This window comes from Girardinichthys multiradiatus, chromosome 19 (genome assembly GCF_021462225.1).
Source record: "Girardinichthys multiradiatus isolate DD_20200921_A chromosome 19, DD_fGirMul_XY1, whole genome shotgun sequence".
NCBI lineage: Eukaryota > Metazoa > Chordata > Actinopteri > Cyprinodontiformes > Goodeidae > Girardinichthys > Girardinichthys multiradiatus.
In genome coordinates, this window is record NC_061811.1 from 34335863 (window position 1) to 34361549 (window position 25687).

The 25687-nt window shown below is 38.7% G+C and overlaps 1 protein-coding gene across 4 annotated transcripts in view; it reads right to left on the reverse strand.

The window, feature by feature from the left end:
* Positions 1-25687, reverse strand: part of slc4a11 (solute carrier family 4 member 11) — a 243530-nt gene that overhangs the window by 89861 nt on the left and 127982 nt on the right. The gene's annotated exons all lie outside the window — the stretch shown is intronic.

The window sequence follows — 25687 nt, forward strand, 5'->3', positions numbered from 1 at the left end:
AGGTGGAGATCCATGTCCTGTTCTTATTGCTAAGCATAGACAAAAAATATTTTTCAAGCCCAAAAACCAAAAGAACTGATCCAAAAAAATTATATGCTTGCCTCTTAATAAGGCAATAGGGCAAGATCATTTTTATGTTTCGGATAAACAGTGGTTTACCTTCCTTCTCCACACAAAATCAGACGACTTTATTCATTTCTTCAAAATCTTGGATGCTTAGTACATTATTGAGCAGATACAAATTAAGAGTCACAAGGGATATAATTTGCAGTTTTCTGTTTAAAAATGTATTTTTGTGGCCCACAAGTACTTTCAACAGAACATACATATCGGACCTTGTGGAAAAACGTTTGGACACTGATGCTGTATGCTCTATACCCTAGGGTTCTGTTCTGTGGTCACTACTGTTTTTGATACATCTGCTCCCTCTTGGGCCTTTTCTGTCAACTTTAAAATACATCCCTCATCAATGGTATGCAGATGATATTCAGTTGTACATCTTCTTTTACCCAAAGGAAGTTTCTAAGCTGTACATTTTGCTAAAGTGCTTAGACGTATTCAAAAAGACTTAATCAAATAGCTAACAGTTTTCTTTAATTAAATGATGAAAAAACTGAAATCTCATCTTTGCAGTGTTTATTATTATGAAGGAAACCCTAGTTGGTGTTCTAGCAAAATAGTCTGTTATAAACCTTGGAATAACGTTTGACTCAGGTTTTATTTTGGGTGAACATGTAAAGTCTCTGGTTTAATCCTACTTTTATCATTTCAGAAATCATGCTAAATTTAGCTTCATTCTCTCTTGTCCTGTTTTCATGCTTTTGTTTCATCATGTCTGGATTATTGTAATGCACTTTACACATGTCTAACAAACCTCCCTAGACTTGTTGCTGGTTGTCCAGAATGCTGCCGCCAGGCTTCTGAAAACATTACTCAGATTCTCACGTGACTCCAATGCTAATGCAACTACATTGGCTCCTGGTGCATTTTAAAGTGCATTTCAAGATTCTCGCTTTGACTTAGAGAGCACTTCATGGGCAAGCACTGTGTTATATCAGAGGACTATTGCATCCATAAGTCCCCAGGAAGGTTTCTGAGGTCATGTGATGAGAGGCTGCTGATAATTTCCCATACTAAGCCGAAAACAAAAGGAGACCAAATGTATTTTACAGTGACTCAAAGACTGGAACTATCTTTCTTGGGCACAAAATCAGTGGACTCTGTGGCTTCCTTTGAAAACATATTTTAAAAACCTATCTTTTTAAATGGTCTAGTTGTTAATGTTGATTGTGGAACAGTTTTTGATATTTCTATCTTGAAAGATGTTATGTAAATAGAGTTTTACTTACTTTAAATACAGGCAGAGAAAACTCCCATCACTCCGGACGTTTCTCTGGCATTTCATTAACAGGGCTTTAAAGAGTTAGAACGGTATAACAGAAAATTTAATCAATTTTGAAAATATACCTTTTTAAGACATTGATATCAGTAACTGGCCGGTATCAAATACCCATAAATTCCCCCAGTAGTTTTTTTCTAGTCCCTCAGAACAGCTACATTTATTAAATCTCGTCTTAACTCATATGGCCCAGGTGATTTGGCACAACAACCATCTCTAACAGTAGACATGAGGAGCTGCATATACCTGTGGGAGATGGTGAAGCTGTAGTGACACTGAGACATAATACATACATACAGCACTAATGTGATTATATGAGTTTATCTTCTATACATAAATGTTCCACAGTTATGCACAGGGAACATAGCTGTGCAGAAAAGAGCTTACCATAAGTTAAAAAGAAAAGCCATGAGTCACGTCTTTCTGTAAACATGGATTTATAATTTCTCTACATGGATATACAATCTCTGCTCACAGATGGTCCATCAGATTAGCATGTTCTGTAATCCATACCAAAAACCTGTGTGCAAAACACTCTATCCAAAACTAAACAAATTATTTTCCTAGAGAAATGAAAACGAACGAAAAATTTCTGCAATGCGGCAGAAAGGTGAGGATAATCTAGGGCCAATCAGTGGTTTGTTTTTCGTTTATTGACAGCTCACTTTCCTGGAACCTCTAAATGATCTTTTTCATTGAACAATGTGAATAACCTCCTACAAAATCACCTAATAAAAATATTTATTTCAAGTCAAGCCATGTTTTTATGTAAAAGAAATTACCATTACCTATGAAAGCACTGAATTCAGTACCTATCCCTAGTATCTACAGGCAAGTGATCCAATAGGTTTGGCAATAAAGTCTAAATTTTGTATTTGCAGAATTGGTCTTAATTCCATTTTCCATCCTACGTTCCCTCCTATCCCCTTTCCTCCCTCCCTCTATGAGTCCTGAAAATAAAGAAAACTCTTTGAATGAGAAGGTGTGTCCAAACATTTGGTCTGTACTGTATATATATACATATAAAATTTTATAGATTGAAAAATAAATACAGTAAATAGAAAGATTTTGAGATTTTATTATTAAACAAATTAACATTAATTACCACATAAACACACACAAAAGTACAGAAAACTGGTACTGATATCAGTGCTGTATCGGTTCAAATGTGAAGGGTTTCCATTCCTAGTAGACACACATGAAATTTAATGACCTCCCAGTCTTAATGTAAATGCTTTATTATGGCATAGATCCTCCATCTTCTACAGAAAGATGGAGGACCAGCTGCAGCAGAACATCAGTGAGGTTTAGAAGAGCCTCAAGGCAATTTATGGTTACAAACCAAACTCCCAGCCAGCAGGACAATTAGGGTGGATGAATGATCTGAACCAGTTCTTCAACAGATTTGGTCAGACAGTCACCCCTTCCCTGCTGCAATCCCCATTATCTTCAATGACTGCCTGCTTTTCTTCCATAAAGTTCACACCTTTCAGCCATCACCCAACCCTCCGCTTCAGAGGACTCCACTGTACAGCCCCTGGTGCAGATCAACTGTGTGGCATCATGGAGTACCTGTTCAACATGAACCTGAAGCTGAGGAAAGTACCACAGCTGTGGAAGACCTCCTGTGTGGTACTAGTGCTGAAAACCACACATTCAAAGGACCTCAGCAGCTACAGCTACTGTGAGGATCATGTTCTTTGATTTCTTCAGTCCCTTTATTGCCATGCAGCCGGGACTTCTGAGTGACAAGCTGGAGCTGTGAGGAGTGGACCACCACCTGTCCCAGTGTTTACTGGACAACCTCACTGGTCGCCCACAGTATTTGAGGACACAGGGAAGTGTCTCTGACAGGCTGGTCTGAGTACAGGTGCCAACTCTGCTGGAATCATTCCAGTTCAGCCTCTACACTGCAGACCTATCCTTTAACTCCCAAGGTTGTCATCTACAAAAGCTGATGATGCTGCCAAAGTCAGTCTTATCACAGGTGAGGACAACTCCAAGTACAGACAGTGGACATAGGACTTATTATTCTATTATATTCTATTCTATTCTATTCCCGTACTCGTCATTTTCTGCTTTATCCGGGACCGGGTTGCGGTGGCAGCAGACTTAGTAGAGATGAACAAACTTCCCTCTCCCCAGACACCTCCACCAGCTCCTCCGAGGGAAGCCCAAGGTGTTCCCAAGCCAGTCGAGAGACATAGCCCTCCAGCGTATCCTGGGCCGTCATTCCAAACTGTACAGAGATCAGATGGCCCCTGATATAGGGCCCCCTGGGCACTATGAGGGACACGATTGAATCCCTTTTCCAGGTTCACAAAACAAATGTGGATCAGTCGGACAAACTCCCATGAACCCTCGAGCACCCTGTAGAGGGTGTAGAGTTGGTCCAGTGTTCCATGGCTGGGACGAAAACCACACTGCTCCTCCTGAAGCCGAGGTTCAATTATCAGCCAGATTTTCCTTTCCAATACCCTGGCATAGGCCTTAGCAGGGAGGCTGATGAGTGTGATCCCCCTGTAGTTGGAACACAACCTTCTTGTGAAGTGGGGCCACCACCCCGGTCTACAAGTCAAGAGGCACTGTCCCTGACCACCACGCAATGCTGAAGAGGCTCGTCAGCCACGACAGCCCCACAACATCCTGAGACTTGAGGTACTCAGGGCGGATCTCACCCCCCCGATGTTTTGCCACCTCAGAGCTTTTTGACCACCTAGGTGACTTCAGCCTAGGTGATGAACGAGGACGACTCCGAGTCCCCAGTCTCTGCTTCCACCAGGGAAGGCATGACGGCAGGAAAGAAGAGTTCCTCGAAGTACTCCTTTCTCCGCTTAATAATGTCCCCAGTCATGGTCAGCAGCTCCCGACCCCCACTGAAAACAGTGTTGGCAAAGCAATGCTTCACTCCCCTTGAGGCGCCAGAGGGTTTGGGAGAATCGCTTCAAGGTTGACCAGTAGTCCTTCTCCATGGCCTCACTGAACTCTTCCCAGGCCTGAGGTTTGGCCTCATAGTACCTGTCAGCCGCCTCAGGAGTCCCACAAGTCAACCACAGCTGATAGGACACCTTCTTCAGCTTGACAACACCCTTTACTGCTGGTGTTCACCACCAGGTTCAGGAATGCAACCCTCTCATCAATCAGGGTAAACCACAACAGGAGATGGCTGAGCTAGGGGGCTGACAAGCAAACCCACCCCAGCCTGCCGCCTCTCCACACGGGCCACTTCAGAGTAGAAGGGAGTCCAGCCTCTTTTGAGAAGCTGGGTTGGAGGAGAGACCGACTAATTCTATTCTGTTCTGTTATATTCTATTCCATTCTATTCTGTTTCATCCCAATTGTGATCAACGGGGTTTAGGTTAAGACTCTTTGCAGAGCAGTCAAGTTCTTCCACACTAAAATGTCTCATTGTTCTTTCTTTCCAACAGTCATGTTGGAGCTAAAGAGGCCACCTCCCAGTCAGGATCATACAATTGCAGCACACAAAATGTCTATGTGTTGCATCATTAAAGAGTTCCTTTCACCTGAACAAAGTGGCCAAGATCATTCCCTGAAAAACAACCAAATACCATAATCCTCACTCCAAACTACACTTGGCAAAATGCAGTCAGAAAAGAACTGTTGTATTGGCATTTGCCAAATCTAGTCTTATCTGGCAATGGTGGCAACATTGGTTGTGGTTCATCTTGCAACTGGTGGGTTGCCAGTTCAAATCCCCACTCTGCTCGTCTAACTTGTTGTGTCCTTGGGCAAGATACTTCACCTGCTGATGGTGGTACTATACAAGTGCAGGTCATTTTTATCCATTAGATTAGCAGACAAGAAAGCGTGATTCATCAATGTCTAATCGCTGTGTTATTTACACCACTGTGTCTGACACTTTGCATTGCACCTGGTGATGATGGTTTGGATACACATGCTCTGTCATCAAAACCCATTCCATGAAGCTCTCTGTGCAATGTTCTTGAGCTAATCTGAAGATTACACAAGGTTTGGAGTACTGTAGCTATTAGCTCTCCAAACAGTTGGAAGAAGGTGACTTCAGCACATTGTACACCTCAGCATGCACTGCCCCTCACTCTGTGATTTTTCCTCAAGGATTTGCTGTTGATACTGTGTACCTCCACATTGTTTTGATGTGGCTAACAGTTAAGTGTGGAATATTTACAAGTTTAGTAGTGAGCAAATGTATAGTCTGGACATACTGCACAGGCATGCCTATTTGGTTGGGTTTATACACCTGCAGCGACTGAACTTGTTGGAACACCTAAATTCAATAATTTGGATGAGTTATCCGATATGGTATACTTAATTATCTTTTTCTATACTTATCCAGACCTGCAATATACAAAGATAACAAAAACAGTTTTTTTTCTGCATTTGCTATACTGTAATGCCTTATATTTTGTTCAGATAAATCCAGTTTTGCATGACAATCCATTCACTTTCAGGCTGGCACAGAATCACTAAAACATACTGTATATGATTATATGCTTCTTGAAGTAATGGTTCAAGAAAGAAAGGTTTTGTATTCAGGGTGGTTAAAAAGGCGGAGCGTAAAGGAAAGGAGATGGGATCTCCAACTTCTGTTTTTGGAACACTTTCAATCAACCATGTTCATGTTAAATCACCTTACTGCTGCAAAGTCAGCTCTTTCAAACCTAAAAGATGGAGTGCATCAAGCCTCAGGGACTACAAGTAAGATTGCATTTTATACAGTTGTATTGTAGAGATTCTGCTGTATTTTGTTTACACGTTGTCTGGAATTTGTGGCAACCTGATGGGTACAAAATCCCATAGTAAACTTTAAAAGTCAGTGAGCTTGAGTGGTCACATGCCTGACAGAGCTTTAGTCAAAGAGCAGTCAGAATCTGAATGCAAAGATCTACAAAATATTTGCACGGACAAAATAAACACTCATAGATACTAACTTGATTGTAGACATTGATAAAACTAATAATTTATACACTCTGAAAATTCTATGGACCTAAACATAGATCAATACAACTGTGAACATGGAAATAAAACAATCATAGTACCAAATGATAAATTTTTACCCTTTTCTTTTGGAATGCATGTTATATTTTACGTGCTCAAATGCTCACAGTACACCTTTCCCCAAACCTTTGCCCTCCAGTGTAAAGCCTTCCTGTTGACTCACTAATTTATGCGAAGAATATTTGTAGCAAGGATTGAGGATAAAGGGCTCGCACTGGCAAATCAGAAGATCTAAATCTACTGGTGAGCTGGTTAATGCTAAGTAAGATTACAGTGTGATTTACATTTGATTTCATAACTAATTAGGCAAAAACAGCTATACGTTTCTACTCTGGGTTAGTTTTGAAATGAAGTTAGCATAGGTTACAGAATATTTATTCCAGTGTCTAAGCAAAAGAGTTCACATCTTTTGAACCTTTTGACATTTTCACATATTACAACCAGAAACACTTTATTTTTTATTCTTATCCTGATCTTATTTGAGGGACCAAGACAAAGTTAATTACTGTGAAGGAATATATCTCACCCCCAGGATTGTTAAGGGGCAGGGTTATGTGCTAAGCAATGATGACTGGTGGACCCTTTTTTGCAGTGTTCGGACTTCCACTCACCCACCATTTTAAATCCCGCGTGGTGGTGTTGTTTTTTAATACGAGATTCACATTTAGGCATATGTTTACAATTACAATATGGTACAACACCACAAGCAAAAAACCCAGTTGTGGGTTCTCCATCTTGTTTTGTGAACAAATGGTGGGATATGGGCTTCTCGGTCGGGCTTTGCACTTTGGTTTCTCATTATATTGCTACCTACTGAAGTGGAGGTGTAGTTCAGTTATCTTCACAACTTCCCTATAGGTTGATTTAAACACATTTTCCGAGGCCTTTTAGAACAATGGAAACAGAAAGCACACAAATTATTGGGATTCCTTTTAAATCCTGGGATGTTTGGTGTAAAAGAGGTTCTTGTCTCAGAATGTTTGACCATATATCAGCAAGTTTGTGGTTGTAATGTGACAAATTGGCATGAATTTTTCTGTACTGTATTTACTTTAGTGGTAAATAAAATCAGAGCAGAAATTAATAATCCAAATAGTCTTACAAACAGTTATATGGTGGTAAAATAAAAAAGGTGCAAGATTACAAGACTCAAAACTCAGTATTGCAAGCTATAATATTTTGACAGCATACCTGTTTTGAAAATAGAAATTATGTTTTAATTTGAGAATGCATAACAAAAAAAGCAGAGGGTAATGTAGACTGAGATAAAGTGGAGAGTGAGCAAGATAGATCAAACGTGACATTTTCTGCTGAAATTATGGTACAGTAATCACGCCACAGTCATCGGTGTATGTAGGACAGAAAACTCTAGCTACTTACAAACTCATAGATGAAGAGAGGAAAATGCAATTATACAATACATCATTAATCACAACATTGGCTATTAGTCATTCAGTAGCAATAGTATCATGAAGTGCTCTGTTATATTTAGCCTCCAAATCATTTATTAGTTTAAATATTACATGTCAGAAGATGATGTTAGTTTCACTTAGTCAGTTGTTTAGATGGTTGTTCAAATGTTTAAAATAAAAATTCTTATCTATGCATTGCATCGTAAGCACGGCTGGCATTATTTTTTGGTACAACGCACATAATGTTCCTTAATGCTGAATCCCAAGACAAAAGTGAAGCCAAAACAGCATGCTGGCCTCCAAAAATTAACTCCTCTCTACATGTTTTTAGCAGGACTAATTATCTCTCTGGGCTTTCATCTTTTTCATTTATGTAATTCTCCCGTTTTTCACGGAACGTTATAATCTTTCCCCGTTCTCTTTATCTCACAGCTGTACAGTATTACACTCCAAATGAGCTGGTCCGCTTGCCAGCTGTAACACCCCACTGTGGCAGTGTGAAGAGAGATATGGCAGAAATTAATACCTCCAGAGATATGTCTCATTACCAACATACTAAGGTGTGACATAAATTTATTCCCACAGGAAGGGTCATTGTTCTTACCCAAAAAATTCCCATGCCCCTCAAACTTAAGAGATTATTTGATATCTGAATTCAGGAATCTCTCCAGATATCTGGGAATTCACTGAAGGGTATGACTGAAGGGAATGGACTCCAAAACAGGATATTAATGAGTAGGGTTGTTAAAATGAAAAACAGCATCTTTATTAAATAATTTGTATTCCCAAAGTTAATTAAATATATCTGAAAACCCCAGACTCCTTGGAAGACCGATGTTGTGATACATTTTTAAAAGTATTCACTAGTTTTGTCTTTTAGATGCATTTACTGCAAAAAAATATTTAAATGTAATAAAATATATTTGGAACAGTTTTGCAGCTCTTATGAACAGTGTAAACTTGATGTTTTCTTGTTCCTTTTGCTAATGTGTCTGCCCACCATGATAATTAATTTTGCAGCTGATTTAAATAGTGCATTTTCTTTTCTGGAAATTCCTCATTAATTTTCACATAAGCCGGGTTGGTTTGGGTAGATTTATGTTGCCTCAATAAATAAAATCATCATGTGAAAACTGCTTTTTGTATTTACTCAGTTTATCTCTTTATAATAATAACATTTGTTCGAATATCTGAAACATTTAAATGGGATAAGAACGCAGATACAGAAGAACTCTGCAAAGGGATAAATACTTTTTAATAGCTCTGCATTATCTTTATCTGAAGTAGTGTTCAAAGAAGTATGTTACTCTGTTGTTCTTTTTACAAATTTTTTTATGGAAGATGCCAATTCTACTTTTGTTATTTTAACATCCAATTTAAAACCCACTTTTGTAAAAAAAACAAAAAAAAAAAGTTTTAAATGTGTACACCAATTTTGCCTTTTTAAAATAAACTAGTAAATGTTTCTCCAAATCCAGCAGATAATGAAATTACTATCTGTAGTGCAGGTAATAGTTTAATCTTTTTTTTTTTTTTTCAAGCCAAAGAACTGTCAACTCCGGTTATCGTGTAAAGTAGAATGTGGTTGTTTTTATTCAGGGCACGCAAGGCAGAGGGCCCTTAGGTTTACTAAGCTGTAGGCCGGAATTTTTATGTAATGCAAATAAACTGGGTTTCTTTCTAGGTGAGATACAAACAGTCTCAATCATTTTAGGATTACTTATAATTATTCATAATGATTCATTGTGGCTTTGCCACACTTTTGTAAGCTGTTTTTATGTAATGATTAAGAATTTTATGTCCAGAATGTCAATAGGAGTACATGTTTATACTTAATTATTGAATGTATTCTTTAGGTGCTATTGTTTAATTACTTCAAGGACCTTAGAGAAATTTTCTGAGGCCTGGTGTAGAAAAAATATCTACCTACTTGGTAAAACCAACGTTAATGTTCATCATTAAAGTTTTGGCATCCCTTATAAGGAATTAACCTCTGGAAGGACAAGACAGTTTTCTACTTGGCATGATCCTTCACAGAGGAGAGTTACGTTTTCTAATACACAGGGTGGGATTCTCCTATATTACTGGTCATGATGTGGCCGCTTTTCTCTTGAGAGCTAGTTGTAAATCAGATAAAAACAGGAGACTTTTTTCCCTAAGGGGCTTTTAGACTCTTAAGTTTTAAGAAGCTTTAAAGCCTAATCAGCTGTAGACATGAAATTCACACCAGATGTCAGGAACAACCCAAGTACACTCAAAAACGTCAGCTAAGGTACTTGTTTGATTTGCAAAACTGAAATGTGTTAATTTAATGTGTACATATTGTGTTAGTTTTAATTTTATTAAAAAGGTTTTGGATAAACTTGATTGGCATTCCTACTACTACTTCAAGTCGAAATCTCAAATACTCATATCTAATGCACATGCGCAAGGTTCCCTGATGTAAAGAAGTAGAAAGACTGAAAATGGTTTAAACAGGAACATTTTTAACTGCTTTTTAAAAGAGTTCATAGAGTCATCTAAACGTAGCTGAAGAGGCAGACTGTTTTACAGTCTTTGTGCCTCGGACTAAAAGGCTCAGTCCCACTTGGTCCTAAGCCTGGTGTATGGAACACCTAGAAAATTCTAAGCCTCTGAAAGAAGACAATGAGGAGCAGTGTATTATGTGAGCAGATTAGATAAGTAGTCTGGGGCCTGGCTGTTAAATGCTCTGTTAGTGTAGGGCTCTGTTTAAATTACAATGTTTTCCGGTGAAAGTGGAAAAGTTTCTTTGCGATTCTACTGTTTATCTGCAGGACAACGCCACACTTTTTCTCTGAAAATGGCACAATTTCAGAATGGGTTCTAGAGTGAAATGGTTTGAAAATGTTCCAGGCTCCGTTGTCATGTAAACAGGAAAAAACTAATCTTTCTTATGTGCATGAGCCGGGGCTTCCCTGGCTCATGCACAGTATGACTGAAATTCATAGAAATTGATGCACATGGGCACAACATAACGGCTGTCGACCAGTTTAAAACGCACAGAAGATGAAGATATCAACAATAACAATGGCAGGTTGCAGAGTACTTACTTGTGCTGCTGACTCTTTCAAATATAATGACGCTTCTTCAACAAAGTGCTCATTTTCTCCCCCATTTTGTAAAAAGTGTTTGTGCATGTTGTTGAGTTTCAATACTGCCTACTAGTGGCATGGTAGGGGAATTACACAATTTTTATGTCTACTGTAGCCATGTGAATGGAGATTATAATTAAAACGTTGTCATGTAGATGTGTTAATGGAAATGAAAAAGAAATCCCATTTTTAATGGATTGTTGTCATGTAAAGAGGGCCTGAAAGTTTTAAAACATGTACTAAAATCTACAGGTAGTCAATGTAGAGAATATAAACTTTGGATCATATGACTTTGCCTGCTGGTAAGTGTAAGTAGTCTGGCCGCAGCATTTTGTATGGCTCGAGATGGGAAAAGGATGATTTATGCAATAATTTATGCAATGACACAAATGCATGGATAATCCTTTCCAGTTCAGCAGAAGAGACAATATATCACAGTTTAGAAATGTTTCTTAAATGAAAGAAACAAAACAAGACAGATTTTACATGTGAGGCAAAGGCTAGAGAAGAATTAAACATTATACCAAGATTTTGAATTCTGCCCTTAGGACAAAAAGAAGCAAGAGCCTGACGGATCTTTGTATATAGTTCAGGAGGAGTTATAATTATGGTCTCACTAATCTAAGATAAGACCGATAAGTACCAATAGAACTGCCATCAAGATTGGGTTTATTTAGTAGCGGGGTTACCTCAGCGTGTTTAGGATGTGATGGATCACAACCCTGCTTTACTGTTAATGATTAACAACAATGAAGAACCAATACTGGTGAGACTCCCAGACAAGATGGAGGGGCCGGGAAAAAGACAGTAACTTGTATATTTTTGGGTTGCTCTTTCAAGACAAATATCTTCGGTACATCAGTACAGGATTCAGATGGTCTTGAAGGTGTAAGGACTAGCTGTTCTGATTTCTAAAATGCTGAAGATGAAACTGAGTTTGCATTGGGAAGTAATGATTATACTCAAAACTACTACTACTCAGAACTAACTAAAGAAATATTAGCTGTAATATTGTTTTGAACAAAATTTGAACATACATTTCATTTTCCATCCACAGCAGTAGATGTCTTGGTGGAAGAGTTCAACTTTTTATTGAGCTCTGCTTATACTGGTCCTTCTCAAAATATTAGCATATTGTGATAAAGTTCATTATTTTCCATAATGTCATGATGAAAATTTAACATTCATATATTTTAGATTCATTGCACACTAACTGAAATATTTCAGGTCTTTTATTGTCTTAATACGGATGATTTTGGCATACAGCTCATGAAAACCCAAAATTCCTATCTCACAAAATTAGCATATCATTAAAAGGGTCTCTAAATGAGCTATGAACCTAATCATCTGAATCAACGAGTTAACTCTAAACACCTGCAAAAGATTCCTGAGGCCTTTAAAACTCCCAGCCTGGTTCATCACTCAAAACCCCAATCATGGGTAAGACTGCCGACCTGACTGCTGTCCAGAAGGCCACTATTGACACCCTCAAGCAAGAGGGTAAGACACAGAAAGAAATTTCTGTACGAATAGGCTGTTCCCAGAGTGCTGTATCAAGGCACCTCAGTGGGAAGTCTGTGGGAAGGAAAAAGTGTGGCAGAAAACGCTGCACAACGAGAAGAGGTGACCAGACCCTGAGGAAGATTGTGGAGAAGGGCCGATTCCAGACCTTGGGGGACCTGCGGAAGCAGTGGACTGAGTGTGGAGTAGAAACATCCAGAGCCACCGTGCACAGGCGTGTGCAGGAAATGGGCTACAGGTGCCGCATTCCCCAGACCTGGGCTACAGAGAAGCAGCACTGGACTGTTGCTCAGTGGTCCAAAGTACTTTTTGCGGATGAAAGCAAATTCTGCATGTCATTTGGAAATCAAGGTGCCAGAGTCTGGAGGAAGACTGGGGAGAAGGAAATGCCAAAATGCCAGAAGTCCAGTGTCAAGTACCCACAGTCAGTGATGGTCCGGGTGCCGTGTCAGCTGCTGGTGTTGGTCCACTGTGTTTTATCAAGGGCAGGGTCAATGCAGCTAGCTATCAGGAGATTTTGGAGCACTTCATGCTTCCATCTGCTGAAAAGCTTTACGGAGATGAAGATTTCATTTTTCAGCACGACCTGGCACCTGCTCACAGTGCCAAAACCACTGGTAAATGGTTTACTGACCATGGTATCACTGTGCTCAATTGGCCTGCCAACTCTCCTGACCTGAACCACATAGAGAATCTGTGGGATATTGTGAAGAGAACGTTGAGAGACTCAAGACCCAACACTCTGGATGAGCTAAAGGCCGCTATCGAAGCATCCTGGGCCTCCATAAGACCTCAGCAGTGCCACAGGCTGATTGCCTCCATGCCACGCCGCATTGAAGCAGTCATTTCTGCAAAAGGAATCCCGACCAAGTATTGAGTGCATAACTGTACATGATTATTTGACGGTTGACGTTTTTTGTATTAAAAACACTTTTCTTTTATTGGTCAAATGAAATATGCTAATTTTGTGAGATAGGAATTTTGGGTTTTCATGAGCTGTATGCCAAAATCATCCGTATTAAGACAATAAAAGACCTGAAATATTTCAGTTAGTGTGCAATGAATCTAAAATATATGAATGTTAAATTTTCATCATGACATTATGGAAAATAATGAACTTCATCACAATATGCTAATATTTTGAGAAGGACCTGTACTTCAATCACAAAAAAGCAGTTATTCAAAAGACAAAACCTTCATATCAGTCAGGATGTTATTGAGGAGCTTGGCAATACTGTGTGTATTTCTAAACCTGTGTCAAAAATGTTGGCAAAGTGTGTCTTGGAACTACTTTTAAAAGAAAACAATACTATAAGTTTAACATTAGGGTTGTAGAGCCAGTTGAGTATACCTTATCTGATGAACAAAGGAAGTCATTTGATTTTGCAAGAATGATTGAGTCACATTCACAAATAGGGGATGATTGAGCAACATATAGGTTAAAAAAATGGAGGATTTACCTGGTGGTCATAATGTTTACAGGTCTTTCTAAGATGCCCAGCATTTAAACCAATTACTTTGGACATGCTGAGAATCTCCATTACTCTTTACATTGATTAGTCTGAGGTTTGCAATCCCCTAGAAACCTCACTCAAAAAACATAAGCTTTGTGGTGTATATTGGGTCTTAAATAATTTGCCTCCAGGCTTTCATTCAGATATTTGGAATTGAAAAAGTGTTGGAACAAATGTTAAAAGATCTTATGATCCTTGCACAACATAGTGTGTTTATTTCAATGTTAAATTAGTTTATTAAAGGCACTGTAAATTGTATTACAGCCAATAACTGAGCTGCTCATGGTATTGCAGGTTTGTTGAAAATGTTTCTGGGAGATACATCTGTAGTTTATGTGTAGCTAAGAAAACTGAAATTCAGTTATTGACTTCAGGGGCTTTTTAGCATAGAACAAACTTCATCACCCTTTAGGATCCTTCTGTGTGAGGGTTTGGTTCTCACTTGTGTTTGTTTTCACTAATCCTCTGTGGGTCATTATATTTCTTACTACTCCCGTAATTTACTAATTTGCGGGTGTCATTTTCTCTTTCCCTTATTAGCACTCCTTCTGAGCTTAGACTCTGAGGCCTTGTTTACGCGACAACGATCCATTGAAAACTGGATTTTTTCCCCCCATTTCTGTTAACACATCTACACGACAATGTTTTAATTACAATCTCCAGTCACATGGCAACAGTAGAGATGTGAAACTGGTGTAATTCTCTAGCCACACCATTAGCTGGCAGTATGTTCTTTGACACTAAACAATATGTGCTAACACTTCCTGCTTCCAAAATGCCCCAGATTATCCACACACACTATTTTGCCAAAATTATTTGTCTGTCTACTTTTACATGTATATGAACTTTGATGACATCCTATTCTTAATCTATAAAGGTCCAGTTTGTTAATGGACCCACCATTGCCAGCAATACCAACTTTAACTATTCTGTAAACATCTTCTTCAAGGTTTAGGAATGTGTTCATAGTTAAATGAGAAAGGTAGATGTAGTCAACTTAGATGTAAAAAGTTAGATATATTTTTTAAATAAATTAATCATTTTAATCCTATAATCCTATATGTGCTTTGGTCGTCCTCCACACCCACACAATCTGACACAAACTCATTTGGATTCTGCATTGGAAACTGTAAGTCTGCATTGTGGGGTAAAACGTAATTGCATTTTAATTAAGAGTAACTTTGATGTTACTACAAGATATGCCCCAGATATAGTACATAATCTATTTGAGGGCATTAAACCTGTGGAACTAGCTGATTGATTGGATGTCTTGACCCCCAAGAAGTATTTTATATTTGAGAAACCTAACAGTTCATTTTAAAATTTTGATTACAGATGGGGCGATAAGACCAATTATCTACACATCGAACCACATAATTAGGTAAAGAAAAACAATATAGGTGGAATTGCACACAAAAATTGGGCTCTGCTTCGATTATGGTCTCTCATTATTGGTCATCTAGTTTAAGAGGATGAACAGGCATGTTTTTTTGGATCTCAAGGATATGATAGAGCTTGCTTATACCCCAATCCATTGTGATGAGTCAATATCATATCTTGAGTTAAAAATCAATGAGCATCACCAGACATACTTAAGAACTGTTTCCAAACATTTTCTCCTGAAACACCATGTCATAGAACACAATCCTGCTGTGATATGCCTATGTGGACCTATTGTTCATAAATGGACAATGAGGTTTGAGGGAAGTATATTTTCTTTAAACAGATACTGTTTTAAAAACATACTTCTCACACTTGTCAGAAAACACCAGCTTGTTATTGCTTCCCATTTGCACTAGTCTGATGAGAAATAACTGTTGGTGGTAACTAATGTTTCATTAGTGCCAATTGATATGCTTCAAAGTGACATTGCAACTGCTATTAAGCAAAAACTACCCAATGAAACTGATGCTTATTTTGTAAAGAATGTGTCATACCATTGTCTGAACAACAGCAAAGGAATGATTATTGCCCGTGAAGAGTCCTTTGTTCTGCCTGAGTTTGCTGAAATTTTGCAGCTCTGTATTTTGGAAGGCAGGTTGCATTTTGTCATGAGAAAGTTGTCTGCTTGCTATGGAGATCACTTTTGAGCATGTAAATTGAGCATTTCATGTGTAGGGAAGGTGGCCTTCATAGCACATGAGGAACTGTTAGATGAATACCCATTAGTTGTCTATTCTGTTGGAGGCCTGTGTCTGGTTTACCTAAAGAGATCCGTGTGTTTGCTTGAAAAACTAATTTATTGTTTGTAAATTTTCTTATTTGTTTTCTTTGAATCTGTATATCATAAGGAAAGCTGTTATCAATACTTCAACGTAAAGTCAGCATTGGAAGACATGAACATATTCCTTTTCAAATGTTAATAAAAAAAACAAACTATGATTTTGTGAGAAAAATATGTTGTATTTTGGTTAATGAAATTATTGTAACAGCTATTCCTTAAATACTGCAACAAAGTAAATGCATCGTATTGCATATAAGTATGCAAACCGACATTTTGACAGCAATGATTACATTGCTTTCTAAATTAAAAAAGGCTACATGACAAATCTTCTTAAGGGATTTTCACATCATTTCTTTTCACAAAAACGTGTTTCAGAATTGTGATTGGGTGCTTAATTTGTGCTGGTCGATGTGCCGAAAAGTAATTTCTTCCTTATGGAGTTACTTTTATGTTTTCAAAATGATGTCACCTTTGAGACTGAGGATAATCCAGGGTGAAGATGGTGGCAGGAAATTGATTCTGCCAGCATGAGTGCCAGTCTCAGTAGAAGAATTGGGCCACACAGCAAAGACAGTAAACTTTTGGATTGCAGCAATATATTCAGCTTCAGTGTCAGGAAGAAGAGTTTTGCCTTACAGAGCAAGGGTCCTTTGATGGCTGTTATTGGTGGAAGAATAGCCTGATATATAAAATTGCTAACTTCTGGACCAAAATAAGAGGCCTTGAATGTGCTGAGGTGACTGTGAATAATCTTAAAATAAGTTCAGTGACAATCGTAAGTTGTATTTAATGTGAAAAAACCTAAAAGAGCTGAAGTTAACAACTGTCCACAACATCCAGATGGAGAAGCACGGAGTCTGGAAAGTTCAAGGTCAGCTTATGGTTGCAAACTTTAAAAGCAGAGGGCCAGCTCTGTTCATGTAGAGAGAGGGTCATGTGGTTGGAATGGACTTGCTTCTGGCTTGTAATCATATTTATTGTAGTCCAAAAACTAAATACAATATTTATTGTTGGTTGCTTTATCAATGAAGAATAGACGTGAAAAAGTAAATAGTTCTATAGTTTTATGAATCAAGACAAAATGGGGAAAAATAAGTATTTGATACATCACGGATTTTACAAATATTTCCACTTACAAAGAATGGAGAGGTCTGTAATTTTCATTGTATGTACACTTCAACTTTGAGACATAATCCAAAAGAATAAATGCAGAAAATGACATTGTATGCTATTTAAGTACTTAATTAGCATTTTATTACATGACAGAAGTATTTGATAACCTACAACCAGGAAGTACTCTGGCTGTCACAGACTGTTAGTTTGTCTTTAAGAAGCCCTCCTATCCTCCACTCATTACCTGTATTAACTGCAACAACTTGAAATCGTTTCCTGTCTAAAACACACCTGACCACAAAAGCAATTAGACTCCAGCCTCCCCACAATGGGCAAGACCAAAGGAGCTGTCCAAGGTCACCAGGGACAAAATTGCATGCCTGCACAAAGGTGGGATGAGCTGCAGTTTGGTGAGATAGCAACAACTGTTGGCGCAGTTATTAGAAAATAGAAGAAACTCAAGATGACTATCAATCAATCAATCAAAATCTCACCTCGTGGAGTATTAATGATCAGGAGAAAGGTGAGGAATCAGCCCAGAACTACATGGAAGGACCTTGTCAAGGACCTAAAGAGGACTGTGAACCACAGTTTCAAAGTTTATTACTGGTAACACACAATGTTGTCATGGATTAATCCTTCAGCACGAGCAAAGTGACCCTGCTCAAGCCAGCACGTTTCCATGTCTCAATTTTGCCAATGGCCATCTGGATGATCCAGAGGAGGCATGGGAGAAGGTCATGTGGTCAAATGAGACCAAAATAGAACTTTTGGTATGAACTTTACTTGGCATGTTTAGAGTGGGAAGAAGGATGAGTACCACCCCAAGAACACCATCCCAATCATGAAGCATGGAAGTGAAAACATCATGCTTTGGAGGAGCTTTTCTGCAAAGGGGACAGGCAAATGGAGGGAAAGATGGATGGGGCCATGTCTCGTGAGATTTTGGGCAACAACTTCCTCCCCTCAGTAAGGGCATTGAAGATGGGTGGATTACTAATTCCACTATTTGCTCATGCAGATTTTCTCAAAATCTTTAGCTGACAAGTACATCATTTGAGTTAATAATAAATGATGCACCGATAGATAAAGGAAGCTCCAGGTTTTTTAACTGTATGACAGTAAATGTTCACGGGGAAGGATTCACATCAGATTGATAAACAGACGGATTGATTTATAAGCATGACTGAGTAATTAATTATACTATAACTTAACATAGTGCTTAAAATAAATTTCTACTTTTAGTTTCTCCCAATGAAATATATTAGGTTCTTACTATTGGGTTTGATATATATACATGAATTTCGACACACAATATACAATATTTTTCAGTTCGATCGATATCAGAACAGTTAACAGTTCATAAACAACATGAATGATAGTGTGTATTAAAACCCTCTGTATTCAGAATCATCTTTCTTAATATAGAGTTACAGCTTAAATGTGCCGATCACTGGCAACGACTACGTCTGGGTTAAAATTCTCAGCAACTCTGAGTTTAATGTTACAACTGTTCCTAAACTACTTACAACTGGATACAAGTTTGGCTCAAGAATACCATGAGAATAACAGCTGAGTGAAGCAACATCTTCAGTTTATTTCAAACCAAAGTCTTTAGGTAGGACTTGTTACCAAACTACATTAGATCATGGGGTTAGAATTTAACCATTATTAAACATATAAACTAATATGCTTGATAAAATATGCTTTGGTTCTATTCAGGGTTTGTTTTGGCTAATGGTCCTAAATTTTGGAAAATCTGATGACCAGCCTGTTTGAGTTTGAATGTCATTTTAAATTATTTACCAATTTCCTCGTCTATGCTCCCATTTCTTCTTTTGGCATTTTGAAGCTCAACTTTAAAATTCTAATTCAAGTAACTTCTTCCTGGCTCTAACGTTATGATCCGGAAGCTCTTTAATATCCTCTAAAATTCCTTTTCAGAGTGTAGATAGTTCTAAACATACGGCAGATACATGTAACAACCCCCCTTTTTGCTAAGGCTGCTGATCCAGAAACAGGCTCCTTGTGGGGTAACAGCTGCCAGCACAGTCTACGAGTCTCAGAAAGCCATTTGAAAAACTAGGTGAGTGATCGATGACAGAAGTCAATTATCACCTTGTGAATCTGTCAGAGCCTGCAGTGCGGGGTGAGCATCACACACGAGCCACCTCAAACTAACTATCACAGCTGCAGATAGCAGACCAGCCAGACCGGAAAACTCTGATCAAAGAGCATATTGCAGACAGCCCACAGACTAATATTACCCCCCTCATGCTCATGAAGAATAAAAACAATGCAAACGACAGAATTTTTCTGCATCTGGACAGTAGGAGAAACTCTAGAGGGTGCCATGTTGCATAAAAAAGTTTCCCAATTTCTTGCTGATATTAATTTGAACAAATTATTCAAATTTAAATACATTTAAATAAAAATCTAAAAAAGATTCATCAACTAAATGTTTTATTGACTACTTTTAGTAAAACTCGTGACAGAATGCTATCAACAATAGATGCAAACTGTTGTGCAACAGGATGTTTTTCTCTTGCTCTAATAGGCTGAAGAGATTTGTCCAAACTGCGATGCTGCTTTGCTTGCCTCTCAGTCAAAAACCCTGCGTTGAAGGAAATCAACTAATGGCATAGGAATTTAGAAGCAAAGAATGGGCAGCAAACCAGGAGAAACTGCTGTCAATTTATTTTTCTAGACAGAAGTGTCAGTGTAAATGGTTTTAGCCTGAAATAGTAAAAAAAAAAAAGGTTAAGCAACAACACTGCAGATCTCAGACAAGGTTTTCTTTATTGGTTTGAATGCTTGCAGACATACAGGGGTTGGACAATGAAACTGAAACACCTGTCATTTTAGTGTGGGAGATTTCATGGCTAAATTGGACCAGCCTGGTAGCCAGTCTTCATTGATTGCACATTGCACCAGTAAGAGCAGAGTGTGAAGGTTCAATTAGCAGGGTAAGAGCACAGTTTTGCTCAAAATATTGAAAAGTACACAACATTATGGGTGACATACCAGAGTTCAAAAGAGGACAAATTGTTGGTGCACGTCTTGCTGGCGCATCTGTGACCAAGACAGCAAGTCTTTGTGATGTATCAAGAGCCACGGTATCCAGGGTATTGTCAACATACCACCAAGAAGGACGAACCACATCCAACAGGATTAACTGTGGACGCAAGAGGAAGCTGTCTGAAAGGGATGTTCGGGTGCTAACCTGGATTGTAGCCAAAAAACATAAAACCACGGCTGCCCAAATCACGGCAGAATTAAATGTGCACCTCAACTCTCCTGTTTCCACCAGAACTGTCCGTCGGGAGCTCCACAGGGTCAATATACACGGCCGGGCTGCTATAGCCAAACCTTTGGTCACTCATGCCAAAGCCAAACGTCGGTTTCAATGGTGCAAGGAGCACAAATCTTGAGCTGTGGACAATGTGAAACATGTATTGTTCTCTGATGAGTCCACCTTTACTGTTTTCCCCACATCCGGGAGAGTTACGGTGTGGAGAAGCCCCAAAGAAGCGTACCACCCAGACTGTTGCATGCCCAGAGTGAAGAATGGGGGTGGATCAGTGATGGTTTGGGCTGCCATATCATGACATTCCCTTGGCCCAATACTTGTGCTAGATGGACGCGTCATTGCCAAGGACTACCGAACCATTCTTGAGGACCATGTGCATCCAATGGTTCAAACATTGTAGCCTGAAGGCGGTGCACCAATACACACAGCAAAACTGGTGAAAGATTGGTTTGATGAACATGAAAGTGAAGTTGAACATCTCCCATGGCCTGCACAGTCACCAGATCTAAATATTATTGAGCCACTTTGGGGTGTTTTGGAGGAGCGAGTCAGGAAACGTTTTCCTCCACCAGTATCACGTAGTGACCTGGCCACTATCCTGCAAGAAGAATGGTTTAAAATCCCTCTGTCCACTGTGGAGGACTTGTATATGTCATTCCCAAGATGAATTGACGCTGTATTGGCCGCAAAAGGAGGCCCTACACCATACTAATAAATTATTGTGGTCTAAAACCAGGTGTTTCAGTTTCATTGTCCAACCCCTGTATTTGTTTTACAACCAAAATCTTGTTTGGATGCTATTGGACTAGTAATTAAAAAAAATGGTGACCACCATTTATTTAGCCATTTTTTAATAAATAGAGACAGTATGACACATTTAGGCTTCTTTAGATCTGCTGTAAGACAGACCGCTACAGGATATCTTTCCTGCCCACAGCTATCAGCATCTACAACGGCTCTTTGAAGAAACCTACATAATGAGCTACAACAACATTTAATTTCCCTTTGGGATTAATAAAGTATTTTTGAATTGAATATCAATTTCGGCATTTAGTGTTGCAACACATTACAGTACATCTTGGTGAGTGCACAGTGTCAGTAAGTTTCAACTTCAGGTTTAATTAATTTTCAAATCATCAAATATTTCACTGTAGGTATCTTTTTTCACTTTATAATTTTGCAGTGGTCTTGTTCCTGTTAATCTGTTACCTCAACCTGAGCTTCACATTAACTATTATCTTTCAGTTTTGTCTTATGTCCACTACCTGCTCCTGATAATTATCACAATTCATAGGGCTGGTATTCCTCCTTATAATACTTTAGATGTTACCAAAAAGGGGAATTATACAATTTATTTTTTCTATATTTCCTGTAAACATACAGTACTGTGCAAAAGTTTTAGGCAGCTTTGAAAAAATGCTGTAACAAAGAATGCTTTCAAAAATAAAAGTGTTAATCATTTATTTTCATCAATCAACAAAATGCAGTGAATAAACAAAAGAGAAATCTAAATCAAATCAATACTTGGTGTGGCCACCCTTTTCCTTTCAAAACAGCATCAATTCCACTAAGTACACTTGCACACAGTTTTGAAGGAACTCGACTGGTAGGTAGTTCCAAACATCTTGGTGAAATACCACAGATCATCTGTGGATGTAGGCTTTCTCACATCCTTCTGTCTCTTCATGTAATCCCATACACACTCTATGATGTTGAGATCAGGGCTCTGTGGGGGCCATACCATCACTTCCAGTAAGTCTTCTTCTTTACACTGAAGATAGTTCTTAATGACTTTGGTTGTATGTTTGGGTTCGCTTGCTTAGCATTTTGTAAATTGATAAAAATAAACAATCATTTATATTTCTGAAAACATTCTTTGTTTATAACATTTTTTTCTCACCTGCCTAAAACTTTTGCACAGTACTTTCTTTTTAGGCTATGTTTTGTATTTTACATTTAAAATTTCTCCACACATTCTCAACTGAATAGAAATATAGCACTTTAAGATGAAAGAAACAATAGGACCTTGAAAGTGCTTTATGCCTATAAGTACTACCATAGACATGCAGTGAGAAATCAATGACAGGAATCAGTCAATTTACACCTTGATAGGCTAAGACTGGCATCATCCCTCTGGAAACGCCAACATATAATCTCTTCTAATGTATGCACCACAGGTGGGACCCATGCATTGTTTTGCTAGGAACAAGGTAAGACTCAGGTGTTTCTACCCAAGTCTCGAGTAAAGTCCCAATTCATTTCCTTATTTATAAAATGGTTAACAAACTAAAGTGACATACAGGTGAATAGAAAATACAAGATAAAAAAAAAGATAATAAAAGCAATAAGCAATCAAATACAAGGTTGACAATATAAGCAATAAAATCAGAGATCAAAGACATAGAAGAAAAAAGGACTGTGCTAATGTTCATGCTCTAGAATTAAAAGCCAGTTTAAAAAGAAGAGATTTTAAAAGAGATTTAAAACCATCTAAAGGAGACCTAACAGAAAAGGGAGTTTGTTTCAGAGACTAGGCGCTCCGGCTGATAAAGCTCAGTCTCCTCTTGTCATGAGCGGAGTTCTGGGAACAACTAAAAGCTTCAGAGGTGTACTGGAGCTGTGTGGATGTAAAAGCTTTATAAGGTAAGGAGGTGCCAGACCATGTAGATTTCTAACTTAAAGCAAAATCTTAAAACCAATTCTAAAAGAAACAGGCAGCCAGTGGAGGTCTTGTCCTCGTTAGTAGACGGGCAGCTGAATTTTGAACCAGCTGAAGGCGGCGAAGGAGAGGCTGTTAAATCCCAGTATAGAAGGAGGTGCAGTATTTAACTAGTAACTAGTATTTAACTAGTAGAAGTAATAAAAGCATGAATAACCAACCCATATGGAGGACCAATCCTGCCATAATTAAGAATATATCCACCTTATTCCTGGGAGGGCCTATGTAGTTACGATTATGGGTAGAACTTCCGGCGGAACACTGGAAGTAGTTTTAAGCTAGTCTTACTGCTCTTGCTTGTGGTTCGTTGCTAATCTGCTTATACTTTAAAAGTTACAGTTGCGTTTTCTAGAGGATATCAAGCAAAAGTTTTGTTTTCTAAAATGTCTTTGCGGAGCTCTGGTACATGTTGCGCTGTTCGTGGCTGTACTAATAACCAGACCAAGCTTAATTTGTGGCTTCAACAACAGTGTGTTGAACATGCGCCTAATACTAAAGTGTTCTTGTGAAAAGCGGTACAGTTTTCATCGTCTGCCCACCGATGAGGGGAAAAAAAGAATGTGGCGGAAAAATCTGAATTTGAAGAGACCACCCAAAACGCTGCATGTATGCTCGTTTCATTTTGTGGACAAAAAGCCAACGGAGGAAAACCCGCATCCTAGTTTGTGGTTAGGCTACGACAGACCACCGGAGAAGAGACGCCGGATCCTTAGAAGGATTGACAGCAGCGACATGAGATCAGGTATGATTTCTTGTGTAAGGAGACGGATTGTAGCATTTTACCGGCAATGATGTCGTTTAATATGACTATTTGCTGTGTAAATGTGTATATAGGTGCGTGTGTATGTGTGTACTTGTTATCTATTTAGGACATTTTCTGGTATGTTTACTAGACATTTGTCAGGGTTAGGCATAAATGCAGTAACTAAAATGTGTGTGTGTGTGTGTGTATATATATATATATATATATATATATATGAGAGATAATAGGGAAAACCCTAATTTGACACATCTTCAATATCTTTTGCTGTATTTTTATCATCAGATCAGCTTGACAAGAGTGAGGAGCTGTGTACAACACTGAAGCCATCCTGTGATGCCCAAACACAATGGACATGCCCTGGGATGGAGGACCACAGCTACTCTCAGGGGCCCACAATCTCATGTGTAATGAGTGCACCATCCCCAGCATTGCCTAACTCTGTTTCAGAAAGTGTTTTGCAGACTGATGAGGACTCTCTCCTATATACAGGGATTTCACTCATTGAGTTTCTCACACTTGTGTCTTGCCTTCAGCCATTTGCTCCAGCTTCCTCATCAGTGCCTGTTGTGGACCAAATTCTAATTACTTTGATGAAGCTAAGACAAAACTTTGTCATGGCAGATTTAGCGCGGCGGTTTAAACTGTCACAGGGTCAGGTCAGTAAAACTATTGGAATCTGGATAGACATAATGTCTGAGCACACCAAGGACCTCGTTATCTGGTTGCCCCGTGAAACTATCAAAGCAACATTGCCAAAAGCTTTTAGGGAGCACTTCGCTAACACAACCTGTGTAATTGACTGCACAGAGACAGTTTTGCAGAAAGCAAAAAATCTGGACTCCAGATGCTTATGGTGGCAAATGCAGTGACAGGTACATTATACAGAACTCAGGGTTTCTGGACTATTTACGTGCTGGAGATGAGGTAATGGGTGACCGTGGTTTCACAGTTAGGGACTTGCTGGAGGAGCGTGGTGTGAATCTTATCATTCCAGCATTCACACGCAAAGGATGCCAGCTGACCAACGAGGAAGTCACTCGCACACGCCGCATTGCACACGCCCGAATTCACGTTGAACGAGCAATAAGGCGTCTCAAGGTGTACAAGATTCTGTCTCAAACGGTGCCAATTAACTTGGTGCCTAAAATTGACAAAATGCTCAGGATTTGTGCAGGCTTAGTGAATTTAAGAGCTGCGCTTATTTCAAGTGAAAAGTGAAAAGAAATGTAATATTGCTCTTAGATGTACTTCTTTTATTGAACATTACCTCAAACATCTGAGATGCCAATTTACTTACAATAACGTTAACACAACTCTAATATGGTAATGTGCTGAATAGTTTTAAAAGTGCAATATTTGTGTTAAAGCTAAACAAAATTCTTAACCTTTCATCCTGTTATTGAACTAGGAACTAAAAAAATGTTAAAAGTATTTGTGATTCTTGTGTTCATACCGTCACTTATTAACATATAACATATTCTCCAAGAGTTGTTTTCATCCACCGGTTATCTGAATTATTTATGAAACTTTGTAGGTTTGCATCAGCCAGAGCTGCCTGTACCAGAGTGGGTGTCGCCTTTGTTTCGATATTTTTCCATTGA